The sequence below is a fragment of the Littorina saxatilis genome, linkage group LG4 (genome assembly GCF_037325665.1).
Source record: "Littorina saxatilis isolate snail1 linkage group LG4, US_GU_Lsax_2.0, whole genome shotgun sequence".
Taxonomy (NCBI): domain Eukaryota; kingdom Metazoa; phylum Mollusca; class Gastropoda; order Littorinimorpha; family Littorinidae; genus Littorina; species Littorina saxatilis.
In genome coordinates, this window is record NC_090248.1 from 22,065,687 (window position 1) to 22,093,186 (window position 27,500).

The window sequence follows — 27,500 nt, forward strand, 5'->3', positions numbered from 1 at the left end:
AAGCATGGATGGATGTGTGCACTCGATTGTGTGTGTGAACCATGTATATATTTTCTGTTGTCAATGTTGTCAATTACATATGTCATACTATGCGTTTGAATCATTAAGTATTTTAGACGTCATACTTTTTTTCGTATCTTCACGATGGCTTTTTACCCGTTTAAATTTTAATGCTTCCAACTTTCAAAGCGCTGCACGGCTGGGAAGAGATGCGCACTTTTATCACTGTTGTTCATGTAGACGTAATCATGGATTCATGCAAACGTCATACCTGCTGTATTTTATTTTGTTTGTTTGTATAGTCGCGTGCGGTCGCGCAGTCTTTTTGGTCAGTTCCGATTACCTCCCATTGATGCGAAAACCTATATGACTGTTTTTTGTTATTTTTCTCTCTGTTAATTCACCAGTGGCTATGTAACATGTGTTATACCTTATAGGTTCCAGCGACTAAATATTTTTCCCCGGTGCAACCATAGACATGTACGTCATCATGATCTCCCCTTAATTTGACCGTTATTTTGGCTGTCTTAGTGAAATGGTAAGATATATCTCTATGTTTTTTACATGTAAGTGTTCGGAAAAAATACAGTTATAGCAGTTATGTACAAAAATAAGCAGCATATGCTCTTTTCGCCAAAGTAAAGTCCTTTTTTCTTCTGGTTTCTTATATGTGTCACAGCACACCGCAAGCTTTTAGGCGAATAGCAAGTGAGTGGTATATATATATCATCAATTTTATAGTAGGTAACGGTGTAAATTACTTGCCATGTTCATGTCCATTATACGTTTTCCATATTCCATATGTGTCATTTAATTGTGTGTTTCTTGATGCCATGTATGTATGTATGTGTGTGTGTGTGTGTACATGACTTTAAATAAGCATGGATGGATGTGTGCACTCGATTGTGTGTGTGAACCATGTATATATTTTCTGTTGTCAATGTTGTCAATTAGATATGTTATACTATGCGTTTGAATCATTAAGTATTTTAGACGTCATACTTTTTTTCGTATCTTCACGATGGCTTTTTACCCGTTTAAATTTTAATGCTTCCAACTTTCAAAGCGCTGCACGGCTGGGAAGAGATGCGCACTTTTATCACTGTTGTTCATGTAGACGTAATCATGGATTCATGCAAACGTCATACCTGCTGTATTTTATTTTGTTTGTTTGTATAGTCGCGTGCGGTCGCGCAGTCTTTTTGGTCAGTTCCGATTACCTCCCATTGATGCGAAAACCTATATAAGAAGATAGATAGATCTGTTTATCTGTTATTGGAACTCCAAAATATTCCATAGATTTGTTTACTTAATTTTTAAAAGATAAGTTCGAAACATTATCACCTGATAAGTCGCCGTATAACCTTATAGGTTCCAGCGACTAAATATTTTCCCCCGGTGCAACCATAGACATGTACGTCATCATGATCTCCCCTTAATTTGACCGTTATTTTGGCTGTCTTAGTGAAATGGTAAGATATATCTCTATGTTTTTTACATGTAAGTGTTCGGAAAAAATACAGTTATAGCAGTTATGTACAAAAATAAGCAGCATATGCTCTTTTCGCCAAAGTAAAGTCCTTTTTTCTTCTGGTTTCTTATATGTGTCACAGCACACTGCAAGCTTTTAGGCGAATAGCAAGTGAGTGGTATATATATATATCATCAATTTTATAGTAGGTAACGGTGTAAATTACTTGCCATGTTCATGTCCATTATACGTTTTCCATATTCCATATGTGTCATTTAATTGTGTGTTGCTTGATGCCATGTATGTATGTGTGTGTGTACATGACTTTAAATAAGCATGGATGTGTGCACTCGATTGTGTGTGTGAACCATGTATATATTTTCTGTTGTCAGTTACATATGTTATACTATGCGTTTGAATCATTAAGTATTTTACACGTCATACTTTTTTTCGTATCTTCACGATGGCTTTTTACCCGTTTAAATTTTAATGCTTCCAACTTTCAAAGCGCTGCACGGCTGGGAAGAGATGCGCACTTTTATCACTGTTGTTCATGTAGACGTAATCATGGATTCATGCAAACGCCATACCTGCTGTATTTTATTTTGTTTGTTTGTATAGTCGCGTGCGGTCGCGCAGTCTTTTTGGTCAGTTCCGATTACCTCCCATTGATGCGAAAACCTATATGACTGTTTTTTGTTATTTTTCTCTCTGTTAATTCACCAGTGGCTATGTAACATGTGTTACAGAATTGCACCGGTGTAAGGGTTAACATTTTATTTTTCACCAAGAGAATATAATTCATTATATGCGGGATAATGTGCGGGGGGGGGGGGGGGGGGAGGGGTGCAAACAACATTTTCACAAGCACATAACCAACAAAATGACATCGCATGCGCAGCACACAAAGTGCGTAGCACGGGTACCACTAGTGATGTATATTTATAATGCATACCCAAACCTTGAAATTAAACTAGTCGTAAAAAGTATCATTTTTCAGCTATACTGTTACGGTTAATTAAAAGAGAACGTGTGTAGGCGACTTCAGCCAGGTGGTTTTGACAATTGTATTTTGACTATTTCCAGACAAAAATGAAATACATCCTGGTTTGCTTTTATATGGCACGTGCACATGGCGAGTTGGTGACAAATCGGAAAAATGTGGTCTGTGCTTCAAGTTACTTTGTAAAATGTACATACTGACTTTGGTGTATAATGTCTAAATGGCACCTTCCATACAATTAATTAACACAAAAATCCACAGTGTTCTTGAAATGTAGAACTCCGATTGTGAGGGAGACTAACCTTATTCATTGGGATGATTTTATAACACACTATTCTTTCCACTCCTGTACTGCAGGGTTGTATTTAATAATATACGATACCGATACATGCACAGCCTGGCGGTGACCTTACGATTCATTTTCCTTTGTTGATAATTATGTTGAAGTCACCGAGACAAACTTCGTTCTCGAAATTCTTTGTCACTTCGTCGGAATACATGCATGATAAGTGACAGAAATTTTACGTGACGCCATTATTCACGGTATATATGACGTCTTTTGGAACTTAGCTTGGCTTTTGACGTCAGAGATTTCGCTTCAAACAAGAGGGTCAAAAAGAGACGACTTGGTGTTGTTGGTTTTGTGTGGGTGGTTTAAAAAAAATGTTTATCGATACCGTATGTCTTTATGATCTTTCCACTGGTCACAAAACACGTGACCCGTTTTAGGAAAAACACGCACGTGACTCTCGACGCAATGATATTATGAGTTATTTCTAATATGCTGACTGTTAGCAAATGATAACAAGACATGTCGAGAAAAAAGATATCAAGCATGAGCCTTTTAGGCGAATGCTGATATCGTTTGTGAGACATGTGTTATCATTTGCTAACAGTCAGCATATTAGAAATAACGGTTTTATTACCGTTTAATTCGACCAAAAGAAATTTCGAAGCAACCCCGCGAATTAGACAGAACAGCCGCAATGGGAACTTGAGCACTTCTACCTTATTATGCCTGTCAGTCAAAGAATTCTCGTGACCTGAGTCAGCCAATCAGAGTAACACACCTGACGTGATGAATATTCACAGGTCAAATGCCTTTGACACACAACAATCTCACAAGATAAACCATGTTGAACATGCGTTTCGGTTGCTTCGCTTTTTCTCGTTGAACAGAGAGCGACAGATTTAGAACCGACTCCAGACGGATGGAAAATGACGTAAAGATACATTTGATGTAAAGCGAGTGGCGCAATTTCAATTGATTTTACCGAACTTTGATCATTTAGATTTCAAGTGAGCGGTCGGCATTGCACACTCAGACGATGGGCGGTGCCTTGCTGTTCCGTTACGCACCCACCGACAAAACTCGCTTTTCGGTATTTTTTAGATAAAGAGAGTATTACCTGACAGCATTTGAAGTGTCATTCTTTAGAATAAATCACGCTGATATTGTTGACTTACATTTTTACTTTGTCTTGTTCATTTTTAGCGTGATAAACAAAAAGGGTCCCTGCCTGAACGTTATAACATTTAGAGGGTCACCTAGAATCCGTCCTGATTGGTCAAAAAGCCATATGCGGCACTGAATTGGTAATAAACCGTTTTTATTTGAACATGCGCCAGTAATGTCATCGTTCGATGGGTATAATTGCACATTCATGACAGGTCTGATGCTTTCTTTCCTTGTTTATATCAAGTGAAGATATTTCTGTATGGTGTAGTTGTTGTGAGTATGGATAGAGATGCAGTGGCAATAGGAGGGGCGGAGGGAGGGGGGGGGGGGGGAAACGAGGTGAATGGGAAAAATGCGAGTTTTTGATGGCGTCTCAGTAAATGCCATGGTGTGTGTGTGTGTGTTTGTGTGTGTCAGAGTGTGTGTGTGTGTGTGTGGGCGTGTGTGTGTGTGTGCGTGCGTGCGTGTGTGCGTGCGTGCGTGCGTGCGCGTATGTGCCAAATTCAACGTATTTAAGTCTCCACACGGCCCACACCCATACACTCACACCCACCCTTCTATATATGGTATGTAGACTTTGTAATGAATCAATAACCGTTAACAGCTCTTTTTACATTTAGTCAAGTTTTGTCTAAATGTTTTAACATAGAGGGGGGAATCGAGACGAGGGTCGTGGTCTATGTGTGTCTGTCTGTCTGTGTGTGTGTGTGTGTGTGTGTGTGTGTGTGTGTGTGTGTGTGTGTGTGTGTCTGTGTGTGTGTGTGTGTGTGTCTGTGTTTAGAGCGATTCAGAGTAAACTACTGGACCGATCTTTATGAAATTTTACATGAGAGTTCCTGGATATAATATCCCCAGACTATTTTTTGATTTTTTCGATAAATGTCTTTGATGACGTCATTGTTACGAAGCGGTTTACTCGTATTTTTGGTAATGTGTATTGTAGTAAATAGAATAGACTATAGCGATGGTCAGACATTGGAAAGGGCTATAGGCTGCATACCATCGCGTTGACCGCAGTTGAACCTTGTGTAACTGACAAGGTTTTTCACGTGCAAGTAATGCAGGCGACAGCTCACTGGCAATGTCATAGCAAGAACGACTTTGTAAAATCAGTCGCCGTCAAGGAGCCAAGCTCGACTCATGTTTTTCGTAACACGTTAGCAGACGGGCTCCTGTTTTAGGTATCTGACTGAAGAAGGATGAAGACTGACGAACTTTCCCTATCAGTCTACGTGATATCTTCCATTTTCATATTCATGCCAGGCCGGCGACTGTACTAAATGTTGGCTTTACACTCTTTTGAGGTATGTTTGAAACCGGTTATATTTTCATGTCATGCTGTCGTATGTGAGAAGAGTGACTGTTTCTGTGTTTAATGTTATTGTGTAGGCCTAAGCTATTGTGCTACACTGCTTAAACATGTGAGGGTTTTACGTAACGTTTTCTTGGCTTTAGAAAACAGGAATTAACGTGTAAATAATTATATTGGCTCATGCAGCTTAATATGTTGGACGAGTGAGTATTTTTATTGTGCGAGTGAAAGAAACTAAAGACAAGTTGATTTATGGACTATAAACTTTACAGTGTTTCCAACTGGAGGGTTTCATCGACGGAGGCTGAACTGAACCAGTCAACTGCGGCTTGATGTACATGACCATGGCATGGAGAGCTGGCAGAGTTCTACAGTTAGCCGCCGAGACGAACTGGAAGGATCAAGGACTACGTCAAGCAATGGTTGCGGTGTCGTGAGGACTGGTGCATCCTTGTCAGTCGTCTGAAGGACTTACAGCCATACCAACATCTTGAAAGCCGAAAGATGGCAGTAGGGTAACGTACAGTAGAATACCTATTCGTCTTACCTGTTAAGCTGCTTTGTTTGAGCCAAAAGGTGTCTGCGTCTTGGACTGTAGAGTTTCTTGCGGTGTTGTCGGCCTAGAGTACTGGTCGAAGCCCGGAAATGATTTTGTGATGTAAAAAGCTTTGTAAACTAATAATAATTAGTCTTGGCAGTGTCAAGATCCATTTAACACCAGGTTTTTGCGTGTGTGAGTGCGTGTGCGCTTGTGCCTTGTAAGCTACGGTAGCGGACAACTATTCAGATTACATTCAAGTCTGTAAACAAATACTAAATTTATAGAGTTGTGTAGAGGCATTTATGATTGTCTAAAAACCGGGCTATACCACTCCATAACATCTGGCGCCCAATAGTGTTTGTTTGTTTGACCCTTTAGCAGTATTGTTTTCTATCTCAAGGCACGTGCGTTGACACGGGTGTGAATGATTGTTTTGTGTGTCCTGTTTGTCCAGTAACATTTTCAGATTTGATTTGATTTTTGATTTGATGTGTTGACTGGCATATTCTTGCAAGGCCAAGGTCTTACTCGAGTTTCATTCATGATATTTTTTTAAACAGCTTCTGAACATGACGCCAGTATATAATTTTTTTGACTTTTTGGATAATCTCTGATCGAGATTCAGAAAATTTCATCGTTTTTTCAACAATTCATTTTCTTTTGAGGAAAGGGGGTGATGTTACGAAGCGGTTTACTCGTATTTTTGGTAATGTGTATTGTAGTAAATAGAATAGACTATAGCGATGGTCAGACATTGGAAAGGGCTATAGGCTGCATACCATCGCGTTGACCGCAGTTGAACCTTGTGTAACTGACAAGGTTTTTCACGTGCAAGTAATGCAGGCGACAGCTCACTGGCAATGTCATAGCAAGAACGACTTTGTAAAATCAGTCGCCGTCAAGGAGCCAAGCTCGACTCATGTTTTTCGTAACACGTTAGCAGACGGGCTCCTGTTTTAGGTATCTGACTGAAGAAGGATGAAGACTGACGAACTTTCCCTATCAGTCTACGTGATATCTTCCATTTTCATATTCATGCCAGGCCGGCGACTGTACTAAATGTTGGCTTTACACTCTTTTGAGGTATGTTTGAAACCGGTTATATTTTCATGTCATGCTGTCGTATGTGAGAAGAGTGACTGTTTCTGTGTTTAATGTTATTGTGTAGGCCTAAGCTATTGTGCTACACTGCTTAAACATGTGAGGGTTTTACGTAACGTTTTCTTGGCTTTAGAAAACAGGAATTAACGTGTAAATAATTATATTGGCTCATGCAGCTTAATATGTTGGACGAGTGAGTATTTTTATTGTGCGAGTGAAAGAAACTAAAGACAAGTTGATTTATGGACTATAAACTTTACAGTGTTTCCAACTGGAGGGTTTCATCGACGGAGGCTGAACTGAACCAGTCAACTGCGGCTTGATGTACATGACCATGGCATGGAGAGCTGGCAGAGTTCTACAGTTAGCCGCCGAGACGAACTGGAAGGATCAAGGACTACGTCAAGCAATGGTTGCGGTGTCGTGAGGACTGGTGCATCCTTGTCAGTCGTCTGAAGGACTTACAGCCATACCAACATCTTGAAAGCCGAAAGATGGCAGTAGGGTAACGTACAGTAGAATACCTATTCGTCTTACCTGTTAAGCTGCTTTGTTTGAGCCAAAAGGTGTCTGCGTCTTGGACTGTAGAGTTTCTTGCGGTGTTGTCGGCCTAGAGTACTGGTCGAAGCCCGGAAATGATTTTGTGATGTAAAAAGCTTTGTAAACTAATAATAATTAGTCTTGGCAGTGTCAAGATCCATTTAACACCAGGTTTTTGCGTGTGTGAGTGCGTGTGCGCTTGTGCCTTGTCAGCTACGGTAGCGGACAACTATTCAGATTACATTCAAGTCTGTAAACAAATACTAAATTTATAGAGTTGTGTAGAGGCATTTATGATTGTCTAAAAACCGGGCTATACCACTCCATAACATTACCAAAAATACGAGTAAACCGCTTCGTAACAGTCATATCCGGCCTTTTGTAAAAGTTGAGGCGACACTGTCACACCCTCATTTTTCAATCAAATTGATTGACATTTTTGTAAAGCAATCTTCGACGAAGGCCGGACTTCGGTATTGCATTTCAGCTTGGTGGCTTAAAAATTAATCAATGACTTTGGTCATTAAATATCTGAAAATGGTAATAAATTTTTTTTTATATATAAAATGATCCAAATTTACGTTCATCTTATTCTACATCATTTCCTGATTCCAAAAACATATAAATATGTTATATTTGGATTAAAAACAATCTCTGAAAATTAAAAATATAAAAGTTATGATCAAAATTAAATTTCCGAAATCGATTTGAAAACAATTTCATCTGATTCCTTGTCGGTTCCTGATTCCAAAAACATATAGATATGATATGTTTGGATTCAAAACACGCTCAGAAAGTTAAAACGAAGAGAGGCACAGAAAAGCGTGCTATGCAGCACAGCGAAACCACTACCGCGCTAAACAGGCTCGTCAGTTTCACTCCGTTTTGCACAAGCGGCGGACTACGGTCATTGTGAAAAAATGCAGTGCGTTCAGTTTTATTCTGTGAGTTCCACAGCTTGACTAAATGTAGTAGTTTCGCCTTACGCGACTTGTTTCTACCGACCAGCTAAAGAAAGTAAAACTGCCCACAATATTACCCCGCGAACGTAAAGGCATTTAGGTATTTAGGTATTCCCAGATGCGAGTAGACACTATTCCTGTTCGCTCACATGCTAGCCAAACATATAACGCCCACTCACTCACTCAGGCTATTTTAGGGAAGAAGCTAGACAATAAAAACCAAATCCCGCTCCCAAACATCTGGTGTACTTTATCAATCAATACACGCACACTAAAGCCGACGCGGAGAACACAAAAGTCAAAGTCCGCGGTATAGGAAATGCTTGATCAGCAGTATTTGAAAGTAAACACGATATTATGTTGTACTGCAACTGGTAACAACCGGTTCATACTGCTTTCTCTCAGTGTCACATCTGATCTGTCCTCAGCTCCACATCCCCACCCCAAATCATGACCTCCTCTGGCCTTCAAACCAAAAAGTCCCATACAGCCATGTGTATATGTGCGTTATTACCCGGTACCTGCTATTCGGACTTGGTCTTGTGACAGACGTTTTCTTCCACACGAGATTACGTTGATTGTCTAACGAAGCCGTGAGGCTGAGTTAGACATTAGCTAATCGAGTGTGGAAGAAAACTCTGTCACACGACCAAGTCGGAATAGCATTTATCAGGGATCGCGCTAGCTTTTTAAAAAACGCGTAAGTCATACGCAACGAAACGAAAAAAACGCGTCACGGACCAATATTTTTGCATACTACGAAAACACGTACAGACACAAACAAAACACGCACGAAAGACTTAAAGACACTCCTTACCTAAATACGGCGAGTTTTCCTGTCGAACTCCGCGCACGCCTGTCGAATAACACCCCTGCTGTCTCCAACCTTCGGGCCTTGCGAGTTTGTTTCCCGCTCTAATACGACTAGACACACTTTCCGCCTTTTGGAAGCGCGAGATGGGAGAGCAGCTAATGTCTGTTTCATTATCCGACAAGACATCATCTGGTAATACCCTCGTTACGTTCGTTTGCGATACTTCGATGCAAAAAGAAACGGACTTTAGTTTTGACGCGCAGATTTCATGTGTGTCGTCACTTCTCGAGCCCTATAGTCAGTTTCAGGATCGGGTGATTATTAAGTCAGAGCAAAAGCGCTGCGTGAAGACAAGAAAAAGTTACCATATTTTTGCGTATGGCTTACGCGGCGCGGCGAAAAAAACGCGTCAGCGACTTTTAAAATGCGTCAAATACGCAAAAATCGTGCGTAAACGCGATCCCTGATTTATGTCTCACAGCTTCAACAGAGGAGAGAACAAACACGTTTTGCGTACTCAAGCTTGACAAACCTAAACACAGGAGCAGCCATTGTCGAGAGATCTACTTTTTGACGGAAGTGACCGAACAACTATGAATGACGTCTCGGTATATGTGAATGACGTCACAGTATCGTCACAGTCTGTATCTTTTGAAGCATCGCATTCTTCATGACGTCTTTCTGTGTCTGCATCCGCGAAATGTTTGTTCTTTCCGGGATCTTTGTCACAGTCTATGTTCAGAACTCTGTCCTTCCAGTTTCAGACTAACAGCCGGGCCTCCTGAGCGAGCCACTTTCCAAGGGCAGCTAAATTCGCGTATGGAAACAGTACTGTCGTCTGGGATGCCGTTTTCAGTATTCTCAGCGTTGAAGAATTTGTAACTGGTGAGAAGAAACGATAACAGCAGGAGAAATGAAAGTCGTGTGTGCATTTGGGGGCTTTTGGAGGGACGATTTCGAGTTTGAATCCGTTCTTGCACATGCTCCAAAGCGTGTAACATAGGGGAAGGGAGGGCAAGTCGACCCCCTCGGGTATGTCGTCCCCCCTCGATTTTGAGAACATGACACTGCAGGGGTGATTATCATCGATTTCATAAGCCAGAGTTACCCAACCTGAATCAGTTGAAGAAAAAAAAATGTCGAAATAAACGGGCCCAGCAAAACGGTAAGTCTTTGTCAATTTTGATGGTTTCCACTCTAAAATTGTTGCACGAAAAAAACAACAGTCAGTGCATGGGAGCCGCTGATTCGTAAAATGCACCAGATCTGCAAAAAAGCTTTGGCTTTCATAACAACTAGTCGAAAGTTATAGATCTCAGGCTATCCCAGGAACAATGGTAAATAGCAATGTTCAGCGAGTACCATGATCGGGTAATTCGTCCCCCCCTTTGTCGTGTAACTCGACCCGGGTCACAATACCCGACTATGGGTCCATATCACTCTCTCGTCTGTGTAGACTCTTTAATCTCCAAGAAATAGTGTCAGATGAAGAACCCGTAAAAGTTCTTTGTATGTATTTGAAATAAAAGTGAACGTTGCCTTAAAAAAATAATATTCGAAGTTGTGTGTTGATTAATTAATTAAGACAGAGAGAGACAGAGACAGAGACAGAGAGAGACAGAGAGAGACAGAGAGAGAGAGAGAGAGGGGGGGGGGGGAGGGGGTGCGCTTTCCCGTCATTGGAAGTGCGCGTATACTAGTAGGCCTATTAAACTATTTCACGTTCACGCAACCTGAAATGGGCGACACAAATCAATTACAAGTCCAATTTGTAAATATATTTTCCCATTTGCTTCGCTTTGAACCAGAGCAACTAATAAGTATAGATGTTTGAACATCTATCCCTTCAAATACTCACCCTCCCTGCATAGCCAAGACGTCGATCGACTTCTGACGTAGGCCGACTCATTATGACGTCATTCTCACTTCCGATTAACAAAACTGACACAGAAAAGTTACTTCAGTCAATTTCATATGTCGAGGTGATGCTATTGGGTAATATGAACAACCTTTTCCACCTGGACGAATTACCCGCCCCCCCATGGACGAGTTGCCCTCCATGGAGGGCAAGTCGTCCATGCTTCAGGATTTTTTTCTTTTATATTTTATTTAAAAACCGTGCCAGTTGGATCGTTCATATTCCACACAACGCTTACACGAAAGAGAACACACCAGGTTTTACAACAAAAACAATCTTTTTTTTAAAAAGACGAGAGGTATAAGCTGCATTTGTTAGAGGGGTCGACTTGCCCTCCCTTCCCCTACAATCTTGCACACATTTGCTTTAGTAGTGGCAAAGAAGGAAAGCGTGTGACATAGATGTATAATTATAAAACTTGGTAACATTTGGTGCGGGCGGGCGTAGAAGTGATCACAATATACTGACAGCTGCTGCTGCAGTTGCGAAAGCAAAAACACCTACGCACATGTACTAGTATATATGTGGATGCACATAAACATGCCGTCATATGTTGGAACGCTCATGTCGCATCGAGACTGTATATTGAACGGCTCAGTGTTGGGATTAACACGGTGTCATGTTGTCTACAGTCTACATATAATTAGAGTGGACCAAAACACGAACACGAATAATTATGGGGAGAGCGTTTCGAGGTGCAATGATTGCAATTTGCGCATGGATTTGTTTTACCGTAGCAGGCAAGCCGCATATATAGCACACACCCACGCACGCACGCACGCACACTCACTCATGCACACCGTGCACTGATGCACGCACGCACGCACGCTCACTCATGCACACACACACGCGCGCACGCACGCACACACACACACACACACACACACACACACGCATGCACGCACGGCACGCACGCACACACACACACACACGCATGCACGCACGGCACGCACGCACACACACACACACACACGGCACGCACGCACGCACGCACACGCACACACACACACACACACACACACGCACACACACACACACACACACACACACACACACACTTAAAATGAATACGATCCCATTGCTGAAACATCTACGTTTCCTCTTCTTCTCTTCAGTTCTTCTTCTTCTTCTTCTTCGTCTTCGTCTTTCTTCATCGTCATCACCTTCATTATTGTTCTTCTACAAAACTTGAAGCGTGGCGAGTTATACTATGATTTAAGACTGGCGCAAATTGCAGCTCTCAAACCACTTGAAGTAGGTCTGAGAATTCATGTTTGACCTCCAGTGGATCAACCATGTGCAGAGCCGGTAAACGGTTGAAAAGAATCAGTGGATCCCACGATCAGTTATTGATTCTAACCCAAACTTTATTAAGAGTTCGAAGAAAGAAGAAGCAGAATACAGAGAAGAAAAAACATTTTCTCAAAAAAATTGCCCAATATTCATTCAGTCTCTTCTGACAACTATACAGATAGAAAGATCTTTTTCTTGTTGCACGTTACGAAGAGTTGCAGTGAAATCAGCCTTATGGTCCAAGGGAAGCAACTCTGGTGCGAGGACTTTCTGCTGAAAGCTCGGCCGCGTACGACCGAGCGAGCATGTTTTGAACTGACAACTGGCGATGCCGTCTTTGATTGGACTAGTAATAACCCCAAACCACCCTTTTTGAACAACAACAACAAGAACGACGACGACGAAGACGATAACAACAACAACAACAACAGCAACAACAACGATAACAACATCAGAACATCATCGACAACAACATCGACGAAGACAGGATTCTGCTATTCAAAACTACAAAAACATGCTTGCCCTGAGCTGGCCATGACTGAAGTCACATCAGTCTACCGATCTTTCAGTCTAACTTATTCTGTGTATGTCAACACTAAACTGAACTGCTCTGCAAAAAGAACTCTGCTTGTACAAACGCCAGACAGACAAACCAAGGTCATTTACTTAACATGGGTATAAGACAGTGGATTTGAAACGAAAAGAAAGGAACGAAGTACCGAGAGTCAGTCCGACTTATTGAATTCTACTGCAGCGCAGAGGAAGATTGCAGAGTTCGGCTAATCGCTGTACAGGTTTTGAACTTTCGTGTCCACTGGCAGTACAGACCACACATTATCCACTTGTGTGACAATTATGCTAACTTAGGAAACATGCGTCTCTCAAGACCCAGCCCTAGCATTCCCCCGGGGCGTCCTGGTAATTCCAGAGGTAAATTGAATTAAAGCCTGCCATGCCATCCGCATCCACTGCACAGGCACTGGAGGTCTCAGTACACTAGAAACCCACCCCCCCCCCCCTTTTTTTTTAACGCCCCAATTAAAAACTCCCTTCCCCCCAACCTCCTTTGAAGACCGTGTTTTTCAGATTTGTTGTGTGTCATAATCCCTGTCAATTGACCTCCATTTTAAGACTCCCTCCTTTTCAAAACCTGATTTTCACAAATTAATTTTGTTTTTGAAATCTTAATAGAAAGGTGGGTTCCACTAACAAGCTCTAGTTCGAGCAGCTGCTTTTCGTACATGTATAATAGCAGTGAAGTCTTGCCAAGCAAGAAGAGGTCTTGAAATAACCTGCTGAACTTAGCGGTCAGCGCCGCCCGCCGGACCTCAACTGACCCTCGCCCTTCAAACCCCCTTCCCCCCAACTTGACCCCTTGATTGTTCTCCTCCTTACCCCTTGGGAGATGGGGGGAGTGGGTGGGTACGGGATAGGGTGAGGGTGGGGACGGAGGAAATCCCAAGAGTTTATGCAGGGCGCAGAATTTCGGAGAGCCTTGCAAAGGTTACCATCACACTAGTGTCATCAGCACAGACAGTAGCGGCGGCCCCGCACCCATTGCAAATGATGCATGAGGGTAGGGAGGAGGGTGAGGTTTGGGGTGTAGAAGATTCCCGGGGGGGGGGGGGGAGAGGAAGGAGAAGGGTGGTGGGTGGGGTTGGAAGGGTAAAGGTCAGTCTCAGGACAGAGCACGCGCAGCTTCGCGCCAAAACTGACCGTTCCTCGTGCCAAGCTTTTACGAGCACCGAACATACAACTGTGGAGTGTAGAGTCAGTGGAGAATGCTTACTATGTGTGCTGGCTGTCTTATACTCACAGAGATATATACGTCTAGATGTCTATGCTTGTACTAGACGAGGCAAGCTCTCTCTCTCTCTCTCTCTCTCTCTCTCTCTCTCTCTCTCTCTCTCTCTCTCTCAGGCAGACTGCAGGCTCAGTGTCTCACTCAGGCTCAGTTTCTTGCTAAGCTATGGCGGGTTCGCCAACCTCTCTCTCTCTCTCTCTCTCTCTCTCTCTCTCTCTGCGATGTGTAAAAACCCTATCTCGCTGTCTCTCTCTCAGCCGTGGAGCGCGCGAGCTGGGGGAGGCAAAAGGGACTACTTTTTTACCCCCATCCCCGCAACCTCCACACTGCTTCACCTTCCATCCTCCTCGCCACGCCTCCTTCTCCTTTTCCATCCACCACCACCTCCTCCTCCTTCACCCCGCCACCGCCGCCGCTGCTGAGAGCTATCAGTCTCCCACTCTTCCTCCGTAGAAGGACTGAACCTCCCGTCCGCTAACCCTCCCCCCTCCCTCCGTAGCCCCCCTCCCCCTTCCTCTTCACCTCGCCAGGGCAGGGACCGGGGGATGCGGGTCAGGGGAGGCTAGGTCAATGGCACAGGGAGGTACCGTTTGCTTTTCCTCCCTGCCTTGTCTTCCGCTCTCCCCTTCCTCCCCCCTCTCTCCAGTCCATGTTCACTAAAAGTACATGTGTGTGTGGCTCGTCGGCGGTAGGGCTGGGCTGTGGGCAGGGACAGAGACAGACAGATAGACAGAGAGGAGACAGACTGAGATGGATGAGAGAGAGAGAGAGAGAGAGAGAGAGAGAGAGAGAGAGGAGAGAGAGAAAGAGGAGAGACAGAAACAGAGATAGAAAGAGAGGGCAAAAAAGAGAGAGAGAGAGAGAGAGAGAGAGAGAGAGAGAGAGAGAGAGAGAGAGGAGAGAGAAAGAGGAGAGACAGAAACAGAGATAGGGAAAGACAGAAACAGAGATAGAAAGAGAGGACAAAAGAGAGAGAGAGAGAGAGAGAGAGAGAGATTTGAGTTTGTTTGAGTTTGCACAGAGAATGATTGTACTGAAGATGTTTTTGTTTTGTCTGCCGTCAGTGTGTGTGTGTGTGTGCGTGTGTGTGTGTGTGGGTGTGTGATTAGAGTTGACTTTGGAGTGAAAAACATGATCGTTCTCAAGATTTTTTTTTTCGAACTGTCACCAGACACACACCCCCCCCCCCCTCCCCGCCCCTCTAACACAAAGACAGAGAGAGACAGAGAGAGACACACAGAGAGGCAGAGAGAGAGAGGAGGGAGAGAATAATTATGCAGAGATGGACAGACGGGCAGAGACAGACAGAGACAAAGATAGACATAGATACTTGCGCACGTGCCTTTGGATAAAAAAAATAGTTAAAATTACTGATTAAGTATGTCCGTCTGTCCGTCTGTCAAACGCGGATTGAGTGCGTATACATGTGAACGGGAGAAGAGGGAGGCAGAAGCCTGAACTTGGCCTGGCAGTGAAGCAGGTATAACACCATGCCGTTGATCGATTCGCATGGCCAAGGTGTGTGTGTGTGTGTGTGTGCATGTGTGTGGAGGGCATTCCTCCCATATCTCTGCACCACCGCCATGACCGGGCCAACGACTCATTGAGACTCAGTGCATGGGGAGCAAAAAAGAGAGGGGGCAGAGAGAGAGGGGGGAGGGCGGGCAGAGAGAGAGAGAGAGAGAGAGAGAGAGAGAGAGAGAGAGAGAGAGAGAGAGAGAGAAGAGCGAGAAAGAGAGATGGGAGGAGGGATAGAGAGGGAGAGAGAGGGGGAGAGAGGGATGGATAGGCAGGGAGAGAGAGAGATACTCAGAGAGAGAAAAAGAGAGATAGGGACAAACAGAGAGAGAGAGAGAGAGAGAGAGAGAGAGAGAGAGAGAGAGAGAGAAAGAGAGAGAGAGAAAAGGAAGGGGGATGGATAGAGAGAGAGTATAAGAGAGAGATTATGAGAGAGAGAGAGAGAGAGAGAGAGAGAGAGAGAGAGGGACAGAGAGAGACGGGGAGATAGAAGGAGGAGACAGACAGAACAAGTCGCGTAAGGCGAAATTACTACATTTAGTCAAGCTGTGTAACTCACAGAATGAAACTGAACGCACTGCATTTTTTCACAATGACCGTAGTCCGCCGCTTGTGCAAAACGGAGTGAAACTGACGAGCCTGTTCAGCGCGGTAGTGGTTTTGCTGTGCTGCATAGCACGCTTTTCTGTACCTCTCTTCGTTTTAACTTTCTGAGCGTGTTTTTAATCCAAACATATCATATCTATATGTTTTTGGAATCAGGAACCGACAAGGAATAAGATGAAATTATTTTTAAATCGATTTCGGAAATTTAATTTTGATCATAATTTTTATATTTTTAATTTTCAGAGCTTGTTTTTAATCCAAATATAACATATTTATATGTTTTTGGAATCAGGAAATGATGTAGAATAAGATGAACGTAAATTTGGATCGTTTTATATAAAAAACAAAACAATTATTACAATTTTCAGATTTTTAATGACCAAAGTCATTAATTAATTTTTAAGCCACCAAGCTGAAATGCAATACTGAAGTCCGGCCTTTGTCGAAGATTGCCTTACAAAAATTTCAATCAATTTGATTGAAAAATGAGGGTGTGACAGAGCCGCCTCAACTTTTACAAAAAGCCGGATATGACGTCATCAAAGGTATTTATCGAAAACATGGAGATTCTGCAGATCTGGTCATTATGATTGCTTGGTGTCAGCAGCAAATGTAAGCTTACCTGCTGCTGATGTCCTGCAACGCACAACCACAAGCTCGTCGAAAAGATCATCATCACGAAAAAAACAATCTTCTCCTTACAAGCAAAAGCTGGAGATTTCACTTGCAAAAAGGCGTGCAGGTCAACAGAAAAGAGAAAAGAATGAAGCTACAAAAGCTACAAGAGGGGAATATCTTCTGATCAGAGGGAAAAAAGGAGAACATTCTCGACGATGCGTTCTATCCCGGGGGAACGCACTTGGTACTGCTTCATGTGTGGCACCAACTCCCCTGAGAACATGATACAGTGCCAGAGGTGCACACAGTGGGCACACGAGGACTGCGCTGACAGCAGCGGACAAAAGGACTTCGAAATCTGTACTTAGCAATTTTTGTGTGTCTGCAAAATCAGTTCTTAAATCTGTTCTAAGTTATTTGCTTTGAGACTTTATGCGTAATGATTTTTACATTTAGTCAATTGGGCAGGTAGCCCTTTTATATCTATTTGTCAACAGAAGAGGGGTACAAATGAAGCTGCGAAATTTCGTGGTACTGCTTCATGTGTGGCACCAACTCCCCTGAGGATATGTTATAGTGCCAGAAGTGCACACAGTAATCACACGATGACTGCGCTGACAGTAGAAGACAAAGGACATTGTCTGCGAAATCGGTTCTTTGACTATTTTTTCCTTTTATTTTTTTTAAGGTTTTGTTTTTCAGTCCTTTTTAGACCTAGCCCTTATTTATCTTTTTGTTTTACATTTAAGGCTTAATTTGTTATCAGATTTGTTATTTCCTTGGTAAAAATCAAAATATGATGTTGAAAAAAAGACATTTACATAAAATGGCTTAATCAAAATGTTATGACATATTTATTTATCTTGTGTGTGCGGCAATGTGTGCTTGTTTGTGTGTGAATGAGAGTGTGTGGGTGTATATGTGTGTGTGTGAGACACAGACAGGGCTAGAAAGAGAGTCAGGGTGTGTTTGTATGTGTTCCGAGTTTGACAACACAGTGTTCCACTTTACACACCCATGCGTCCAACCTGGAACAAATGCAGACATTTTTGTTATGATCAGTCTGATGAGTTGCGTGACTTTTATTTTATGTGGTTCGTTTATTTACTGATAGAGTCTAGTATGTGACAATAATTATAAAGAACGCTTTGCAATATCCTTTTTTTTTGGTCTGGTACGGCTGTTTCTCCTTAACTGTTCCAGGTTTAGCGACTTTCCCCTATATATTGCTATTTCTCTGGACATTTTGCATTCACTGTAAAGACTCAGTTTTGGCTGTTCCATATCCCTCCCCGCTCTGATTATTATTTCTTTTTGTTCACGCCTTTCTTGTACTTTCCAGTATTTCCACATGTCTTTTCTTTCAAAAATTAATGAGTCATTTGCTCAACTAAATTCTGGGATAATTACATTTTCAAATATATATTGTTTGGTTTTTAAATGTAGGTGTCTTAGGGTTTTTTAAGTGAAGCAATAAAGATATCGTCGATATCAAAACTGATATCGACGGAAATGTCGTCGATATCACTTTTGCAATGAGCTTAGTTTTACCCAATTGACCAATGGCAATCTACGTAACATATGAAATAGCAATATTGACTTATATACAGCAGCTGAGACAGCAGCACCATATACCTAAAGACAGAACCGCGACAAGTCATAGAAATAAAGATACACAAACGAGCAAACAGCATACAGCGAAAAGATGAACGAGCACATGGCATGCACAATCATGCTGACTGACATTACATCAGCAGGCAGATACCAGAGAATCTTATGCCGCATTTAATATGCAGAAGCAAGCAATCAGAATGCCTAAAAGATGCGTGTCAGTGACCGGAAAAGGCATAGATACACATGTCAGGGACACTATGACCCGGGAAAACACATGATCGTATATAGCTATCAGCTATATTATAGGCGCTTATGCAGACAGATAGGCGGACGCGTGGGTGCATTCACAACTACTTGCACATTAAAAACAAATGTTCAAAGAGCATTTAAGAGACCCATTAAGGAAAAACAGGTGCTGCTGCATGAAGATACCACAAAAGCAAGAACGACATCCGAGACGACATGCATATTTGCAGGTATTTAAAAGGGCGATTGTCTAGACAAGGAAATAATTATTTATGACATAAAAAATAAGTTTAGAGTAATAAAGGCCCTTGTGATAGAAATATTTATAAATTCGGTACGAATTTACAAGGCATCTTCTAAACACGCGAGCGCACACCCACACGCACACACGCGCACATGCGCACATGCACGCACACACACACACACACACACACACACACACACGCACACACACACTGCACACACACACACACACACACAAACACACACACACACACACACACACACACACACACACACACACACACACAAAATTCAGAAAATAAATTGTGGTTCCGATGACCTGAGATTATACAGACGCCTTCTACTCAGTAGAACTTACACTGACTGAAAATTAAAACGTCATCCATTAAAGGTTGATTACATGTATACATGCACCGCATACATGTTCAGTTGTGAAAAGGCTTTGCACAGACCATAGACCATTTATCCTGGACCGCCAACTAGCTCTCTCTCCGCTCTTTCTTTCTATTACGAGGTAGCGGCCTCTCGCATTTAGGAACCTACGCTTACAAGCCTTTCAGAAATCAGGGGGACGTGATATCCGGTGTCGATTGTAAACATGGACGAAGTTGCCGAGGTAAGTTCTGAAAATGCTAAAATAAACTCAGCAAAAGTGCATATGGAACATGTTTTTCGATGAGTTTTGTTAAGTTTAGTTTGGAGTTTTGGAAAATCCAGTTCATTGTCACCTCCCATTGTCACAAATAACTGGAGCGTGCTTTCTTTTCACTGTCTTCGAATCGCTGGCCTTTCAAACCGGACGCGACGCGCCCCTGAAAGTCGAGAGTCGTAACCTCAGTCGAAGGGTCACGTGACGAGTTGGCGGTCCAGGTCTATGCACAGACTGACACTGGAAGCAAACATTGCACACATTCATGTGCACGTGAACACTATCCCCGCGGCAAGCGTGCATGCACTTTTGCCGCTGTCAAGGTCAAACCAAATTGTGCAGGCGCCGCTAAATGTCACATTAGCCTGCACTGGTGCATTGCAGCACTTGCATCATCGTTTCGCTGTGCTGTGTTATTGCGGTGCCGCATGCATGATGCTAGCCGCAGCATGCCGCAGCGGTTACATGAACCGATTTTCAATGTCAGGCTGCATGTGTTGATCTTCTCGGGTTTCTCTTGGCGAATGTGTTTGGAGAAATAATAAGATGTCTGGTATTTTTAGCTCCTACAGTGACGGACTTTGGACTCGAGAAAGATTATGTCGTTGCACGTGCAAGCATTCAAATGTTCTTGTCTTTGATCACAGAAAAGTATTTGAACGGCGTGTTAAAACCCCTGCTGTAAAAAAAAAAAATCGAATATCAGCCTATTACCCTACAGTGTGAGCAGTATTCAGCTTAAATCTTACATACTTGAGGTTAGCGTCTAAACAGCTGAAAAACAAACAAAGACACCATCGAAAACCGAATTCACAAAAATAAAGTTATTTTTGTTGGAATTGGCACCAAAAAAACAGAGCAGCTACAACCTTTTTTTGTCAGTGAATAGAACAATCAAGTTTATTTTATTCTTCGCAAATAAAGGATATCCTTATAAATATTATAATGTCGAATAAAAAAAATCGAACAGGGTTTAAGATAGTTCGGGGGGAGGGGGAGGGGTGTGAGGGGGGGGGGAGCAACTGAAAAAGAGGACAGGAGCTAAGCACCGCAGTAAATAAATTAAAAATGGTGGCCACTTTTGCGATTGGGGCATTGTTAACTGACGCCGCTGATTGGATACACGCGGGGTCAAAGTTTGACCTAAATATATAAACAAACGTTACTATGCTCGATCGCAGGCTTACACCCACTTTAAGACGAATTTTTCTAAATGTTCAAGGAAGTATCAGTGATAGTACATTGTAAAACAGATGAAAAGAAATGGAACATAGTCTAGGGATGTACAATACAATCGTTTGACCACAGTAACTGTTGTTTTTTTTAAACTTGAATGGCCTAGTGGGGGTTGTGTATCACTCAGTCCGTGTATCGATCAGTCTGAGTTTCAAACTGGGTTCCAGACAGCCAGTTGTCAATCGGTCTGGGTTCCAGACAAGTTTACGGTCAATTGGTCTGGAGGCTGACTGGGTCCTTTGTGTCTACAGAACTTCAATGGTATAGCTCTCTTCATTTCGTGTAGATCTCCTTGTAAAATACCCTAAATCCGTCTAGGCTTTTATACACATTGGTCTCGAGGCTGACATTTGTTCTCTGGCAGATAAAATACAGTCTAGTAAATGTACTCTGACCATCGTACTAGAGACTGATCACTACCAACACGTTTTCAAGATAACAATAGAAAAGTACTCACCAGAAACCAACAACATGAACAAATGAACATGGACTAGTTTCTACTGTCGTCTTCATCAGCCAAAAGACACCAAGAAACTATAATCAAAACTTGACTAAATGTAAAAAGAAGAGTACACATGTGACAGGGGAGGCTACCGCTCCTTTCACAGCAGACTCTGCACCCGAGTTGTTGGCCTTTAAGTCAACACCGGTGGATTGTGGAACTCTGTTTGTGATGGGGTCTGGTGGTTTCCGATTGTCTGTATGTTCATGGAAATCTTCGGGTTTGCATAACAGTTTTTATAGGGCTAAGAAATTAGCCCTAACATTTTCAATCCTGTTTGATTGCACTTCGCCTCCCGAGGTGATCGTAGTGTTTCGGCACTCGGTTACACACAGAAAACGAAGAGGATGAACACAGAAGAATACAGACATAGTCTGGCGTATAACTTACGTGCATGAGGTTAGGTTGTCTCTGGCGGGGATATAGCTCAGTTGGTAGCGCGCTGGATTTGTATTCAGTTGGCCGCTGTCAGCGTGAGTTCGATCCCAGGTTCGGCAGAAATTTATTTCAGAGTCAACTTTGTGTGCAGACTCTCTTCGGTGTCCGAACCCTCCCCCCGTGTACACTACATTGGGTGTGCACGTTAAAGATCCCACGATTGACAAAAGGGTCTTTCCTGGCAAAATTGCTTAGGCACAGTTAATAATTGTCTACCTATACCCGTGTGACTTGGAATAATAGGCCGTGAAAGGTAAATATGCGCCGAAATGGCTGCAATCTACTGGCCGTATAAAATTTCATCTCACACGGCATCACTGCAGAGCGCCTAGAACTGTACCCACGGAATATGCACGATATAAGCGTCATTGATTGATTGATTGATTAAACCCTTTTGTTTGTACAACAACAATAACTCATGTTCGGATTTTGTCAAGAACTTTGAATCATACCAAAGATATTAATATATTCTAGATCTATTAATTTTAAGCTCAGGCAAAGTCATGTACATATTAATTTTTTCTCCAAAATGTTAGTGATGTAAATAGAATTTTTTTTAAACAACTATAGGGTTTGCACAGGATAAAAGTAGGCCTTATACGAATTACAAAGTTTTTTTTAGAGACGTTACCCATGTCTGTTTTGGTTTGCAAGATGAACATTTTGTACGAGTCAGTAGAGCACATAGCCAACATTCCACTAGCAGGCGTACGCAGCGTCTTACTTTCCGTGTTGGGATCTGACATTTCAGACGAAACCAATCTCTCTCTCTCTCTCTCTCTCTCTCTCTCTCTCTCTCTCTCTCTCTCTCTCTCTCTCTCTCTCTCTCTCTCTCTCTCCTCTCTCTCTCTCTCTCTCTCTCTCTCTCTCTCTCTCTCTCTCTCTCTCTCTCTCTCTCTCTCTCTCTTCTCTCTCTCTCTCTGCTTAAAACCTAATTGTTTCTTTTCAATAAAAGTAGAAACACTATATAATTCAACGGAGAATTTATTTTCTTTCTTTTGTGTTTATTGTCTTCTTTTTCTTCTATTTTTGTGTGCAAAGAGTTCAAAACAATTTACTTCAGTCAGAGCTCTACCCCCCTCCTCTCCCCTCCCTCTCTCTCTCTCTCCCTCCCTCCCTCCCGTCAAGCTCTGCGGCAGACAGACACAAAGCGCGTGCCGAGGGGTGTCGAGTTTCCTTGGCGAGTGCACGCAAGCTAAAATAGACAAGACAAAAGATGGTAACTGCCAAAACACACTCCTACGCATGATGCCTCCATGCTCCATCTTGTCTCTACCCCTTTCGTTTTCCTCCCCCTATCCCTCCTTCTTTCCCCCGACTCATGTTCGGCGAGTAAAAAAATGGCAACCCGAGGCAAGCAGTGATAAGACTGAAGGCGTCAAGACGTACATGTGTTTTTTCACCAGGGTAGAGATCGAGTGGGGTAGACGTTATGAAAAAGTCTACATGATGTGTTTGTGTGTGTATAGGGGGAGGGAGGGGGGGGTTGTATGTGTGTGTTGTACTCACGCGTGCGCACACACGCACACCCACACTCATATGGAAAGCCGTTTGGCTCATAACTATTACAGCTGTAATTTAAAATAAATACACCTGTATTTAATGATAAATACAGCTGTATTTATTTCTTAAACGTATACAATAAGTATACATTATTAATTACAGGTGTATTTTTTTTATTAATTACAGGTGTATTTTTTTATTAAATACATGTGTATTTATTATAAATTACAGGTGTATTTATTTTTAAATACAGGTGTATTTATTATTAAATACAGCTGTATTTAGCATTAAATACAGGTGTATTTATTTTAAATTACAGCTGTAATAGTTATGAGCCAAACGGCTTTCCATACACACATACACACGCACGCACGCACGCACGCACACACTCACAGACACACACACACACACACACGCGCGCGCACGCACGCACGCACACACACACACACACACACACACACTCTCTCTCTCTCTCTCTCTCTCTCTCTCTCTCTCTCTCTCTCTCTCTCACACTTCTTCTTTTATAATTCTTCATATTCTTTTCGTTAACTCATTTTATTGTCTTCAGATATTGTTTCCCTCTTTTTTTCCCCAAGGGCATTATGGGGTGAGCAAAATCGTTGTATCATTATGTTTTCCCTTTTTAATTCTCCTTCTGCTCCTCCGCTTTCAATGCATCATTCTAGTTCTGCGCCTTGCACGTGCATCTTCGTGCAGTCTGCCGAGCGATGCCTTTGAGGGTTGCATTTGAAGGAGTGATTTAGTTTACATTTATCGCATTGAAACCCGCACGCTCTGGCTCTTACACGAGGACACCAGACGGGGTTGATATAGATAAAAGAGAACGTACGAAATAAACAGTGCCCTGCACTGCACAATTCTATTAAATGTCGTCATTTGTTGTGCAGTGGGTGCACTATATAGATGGTTGGTAGGAGGTGGAATGTAGAAGAGGGCGGGGGGGGGGGGGGGGAAGCGGGGGGGGGGGGGGGTGAGTTGGAAGAAAAAGAAAAAGGGGACGATATGCTTTTTTCTTCTTTGGGTGTATTTCGGGATTTGTTTTCTTCTTTTTTTCTGGGGGAGGGGGGGGGGGGGGGGGTAGGGTAAGGGGAGGGTGAATATCTAAGTGCAAATTATAATACGCAACTTTACCAGAGCTGCGTAGACTTCTACAAGGGCTAAAAACTGCATTCGGATCGTTCCACTTCTTCTTTTTTTCTGAGGGGGTGGGGGGCCGGGGGGGGGGGGGGGGTGGGGGGTGGCAAGGAAAGGGTGAAGATCTAAGTGCAAACTATAATACGCAACTTTGCCAGAGCTGCGTAGACTTCTACACTGGCTATAAAACTGCATTCGGATCGTTCCATTTCAATTCATACATATACCGAAAATGAAAATGTTTGGGTGATTCAGATTGGTAACTGAAACCGTTTCCAAATCTCCAAATGAATTCACTAATAAATCCCCACTCTGCAGTGTAAGCCACCAGGCTGTTGACTGTGTGTACGTGTGTAACCGAGTGCCGTAACACTACGATCACCTCGGGAGGCGAAGTGCAATCAAACAGGATTGAAAATGTTAGGGCTAATTTCTTAGCCCTATAAAAAAAACTGTTATGCAAACCCGAAGGTTTCCATGAATATACAGACAATCGGAAACCACCAGACCCCATCACAAACAGAATTCCACAATCCACCGGTGTTGACTTAAAGGCCAACAACTCGGGTGCATAGTCTGCTGTGAAAGGAGCGGTAGCCTCCCTTGTCACAATCGCCCCCATTTGAATGAACTTCGTCCCGAAGTTCCGAACCGGGGGACCACTGTCCATCTCAAGTTCGCAGAATGGGAACAGCACGAAAATGTTCAGTGGTCATATTATGCCATTACCTGAACATATCATGCCGAGTCCCATCCTGCTCGCAGCGCCAGATGTAACCGAGTGCCGTAACACTACGATCACCTCGGGAGGCGAAGTGCAATCAAACAGGATTGAAAATGTTCGGGCTAATTTCTTAACCCTATAAAAACTGTTATGCAAACCCGAAGGTTTCCATGAACATACAGACAATCGGAAACCACCAGACCCCATCACAAACAGAATTCCACAATCCACCGGTGTTGACTTAAAGGCCAACAACTCGGGTGCAGAGTCTGCTGTGAAAGGAGCAGTAGCCTCCCCTGTCACACGTGTCCAAGTGGAGGGACGATCTTATCCCACGCCAAAGCCTCCTGGACAGATCTCAGGTGGTTTACATCGTCGTGTAGCCGTAAGTGTAACGCGTCATTGTTACCTTGGTGATAAATATTGCTGATATACATGGTCTGTTTTCCTACCTTATTGTCAGTAATTATTTGTTATAACCTGTCGTTTTTGAGGCATTTTTATTTTGTTCGTCCCAAAAATGTAAGAAAGACACCTCCTTATCCACACAGACACACACACACAAAGCAACACATACACACACACTCACACACACTGACCCCCCCCCCCCCCGCCACACACACACATTTACACTCACACACACACCACACCACCCCTTACCCCTTGCAACTTCCTCGTTTACTTTTCGACCCGTTGTTGTTGTTGTTTGACTTTTTTGTCCCAACACAAAAAGTGCACAAGACAAACTCATTTCCGCTTGTGACGGGAACAGAGGCAGACTTCCTGGCGAGTCGTGGACATCATGGACCTGACAGCACTCCCCGCTGTGCCGTCGGGGACCCCTCCGTGAAGCGACTAAAATGTCAATGGTTGTGTGGTCTGGTATGGACAAGTCAGTCCGGACGGAAGGGTAGGGGAAGGAGAGGAAAAGAGGGGAGAGAGAGGGAGAAAGAAAGAGGAAGAGAGAGAGAGAGAGAGAGAGAGAGAGAGAGGGAGAGAGAAAGAGGGAGAGAGAAGAGAGAGAGGGGGGGGAGAGAAAGAGGGAGAGAGAGAAGAGAGAGAGAGAGAGAGAGAGAGAGAGAGAGCTGAATTGCTCTGATTTGTTTGATTATTTTGGGGGGTGGGTGGGGGGGGGGGGGGCGGAGCAGGTTCAGACACAACAACGAAATAGCTGAGAGAGAGAAGCAGACAGAGACAGAGACACAGAGAGAGAGTTATTACGCAAGAGGAAGCCAATGTAAAAGAACGAGATAAAGAGGAAGACAGACAGACACACAGACAGACAGACAGACAGTCGAGCAGACATACAAGTGGGGTAGGCCGACAAGCGGAACATGACATGTCGACACTTTGACAGGCTACGAAACTGCACAGAAAAGATCATTCAAGAAAAAGTTCAGCTGGAACAAGGAACAATTGATGATTAGCTCGTGCAAACCCACTTGCTTAAACCTTCGCCGGTGGTCGTGGGTCCGTGTGGGCGGACCCAGAAGGGTGTTTCATTGCAAATATCTCTTAAACTAGTTGGAATTTTTTAATGAGCTTTTAAGAATGCCTCAGGCATCTAAAACGCTCTTATGTCAGCGAGAAATGTTTTTTTTTTTAAAGAGGTCAAATTTAGACTAGAAACATCGTGGGGCCGTGCGGACCTATGTTTCTCAAAGAAGGAAAAGCGTGCATCTTTGAGAAGCTTGGGTCCGCACGGCACCATGATGTCTTCCGTGTGTAGTCGATAACCCGGACTGGCGAAGGTAATTAAGTGTGGAAGTACTTCTTTCTGTCAGCTCTCATTTTGAGGGTGAACCAAATACATGGAGTAGGTCGCAGTTACACAACCGTCATCCGGTTCTCATTATATATATTTTGTTTTTCATGTGCTTCGTTCGTCACATTTTTTGTTGATGGAAAAGTATAATACTTAATTGATCACAAACAGTCGTCATTCACAGAACGAAAAACACCCTGACCACGAATTAACTGGACTTTTTGGCCGTACTGCGCAAAAAAAAAGCCATTGCTGAGCTGATCCGGGATCGCCAACATGCAAATCATGCGGAGGCACTATATCAACTTGCATTCCCGATATAACCTGCATATTATTCCGCAACCTGAAAACGCTGAACCTTATAGCTATAGCTGCCACTGCGGAATGACAAGGGAGGCAAATCCCGTGACTGGTTACACCCGCCACTCTCTCTATGACGTCAAACATCACGCGGAGGCGCTAAAG

The 27,500-nt window shown here is 43.1% G+C and overlaps 1 protein-coding gene and 1 long non-coding RNA gene across 2 annotated transcripts in view; both read left to right on the forward strand.

Moving 5' to 3' along the window:
• The window catches only part of LOC138964245 (uncharacterized), a 421,872-nt gene that overhangs the window by 5,463 nt on the left and 388,909 nt on the right, over positions 1–27,500 (forward strand). The window lies entirely within an intron of this gene.
• Positions 4,838–7,592, forward strand: LOC138964235 (uncharacterized). The gene is made up of 3 exons (XR_011455056.1): positions 4,838–5,237; positions 5,518–6,869; positions 7,150–7,592. It is a non-coding gene; the product is annotated as an uncharacterized lncRNA (long non-coding RNA).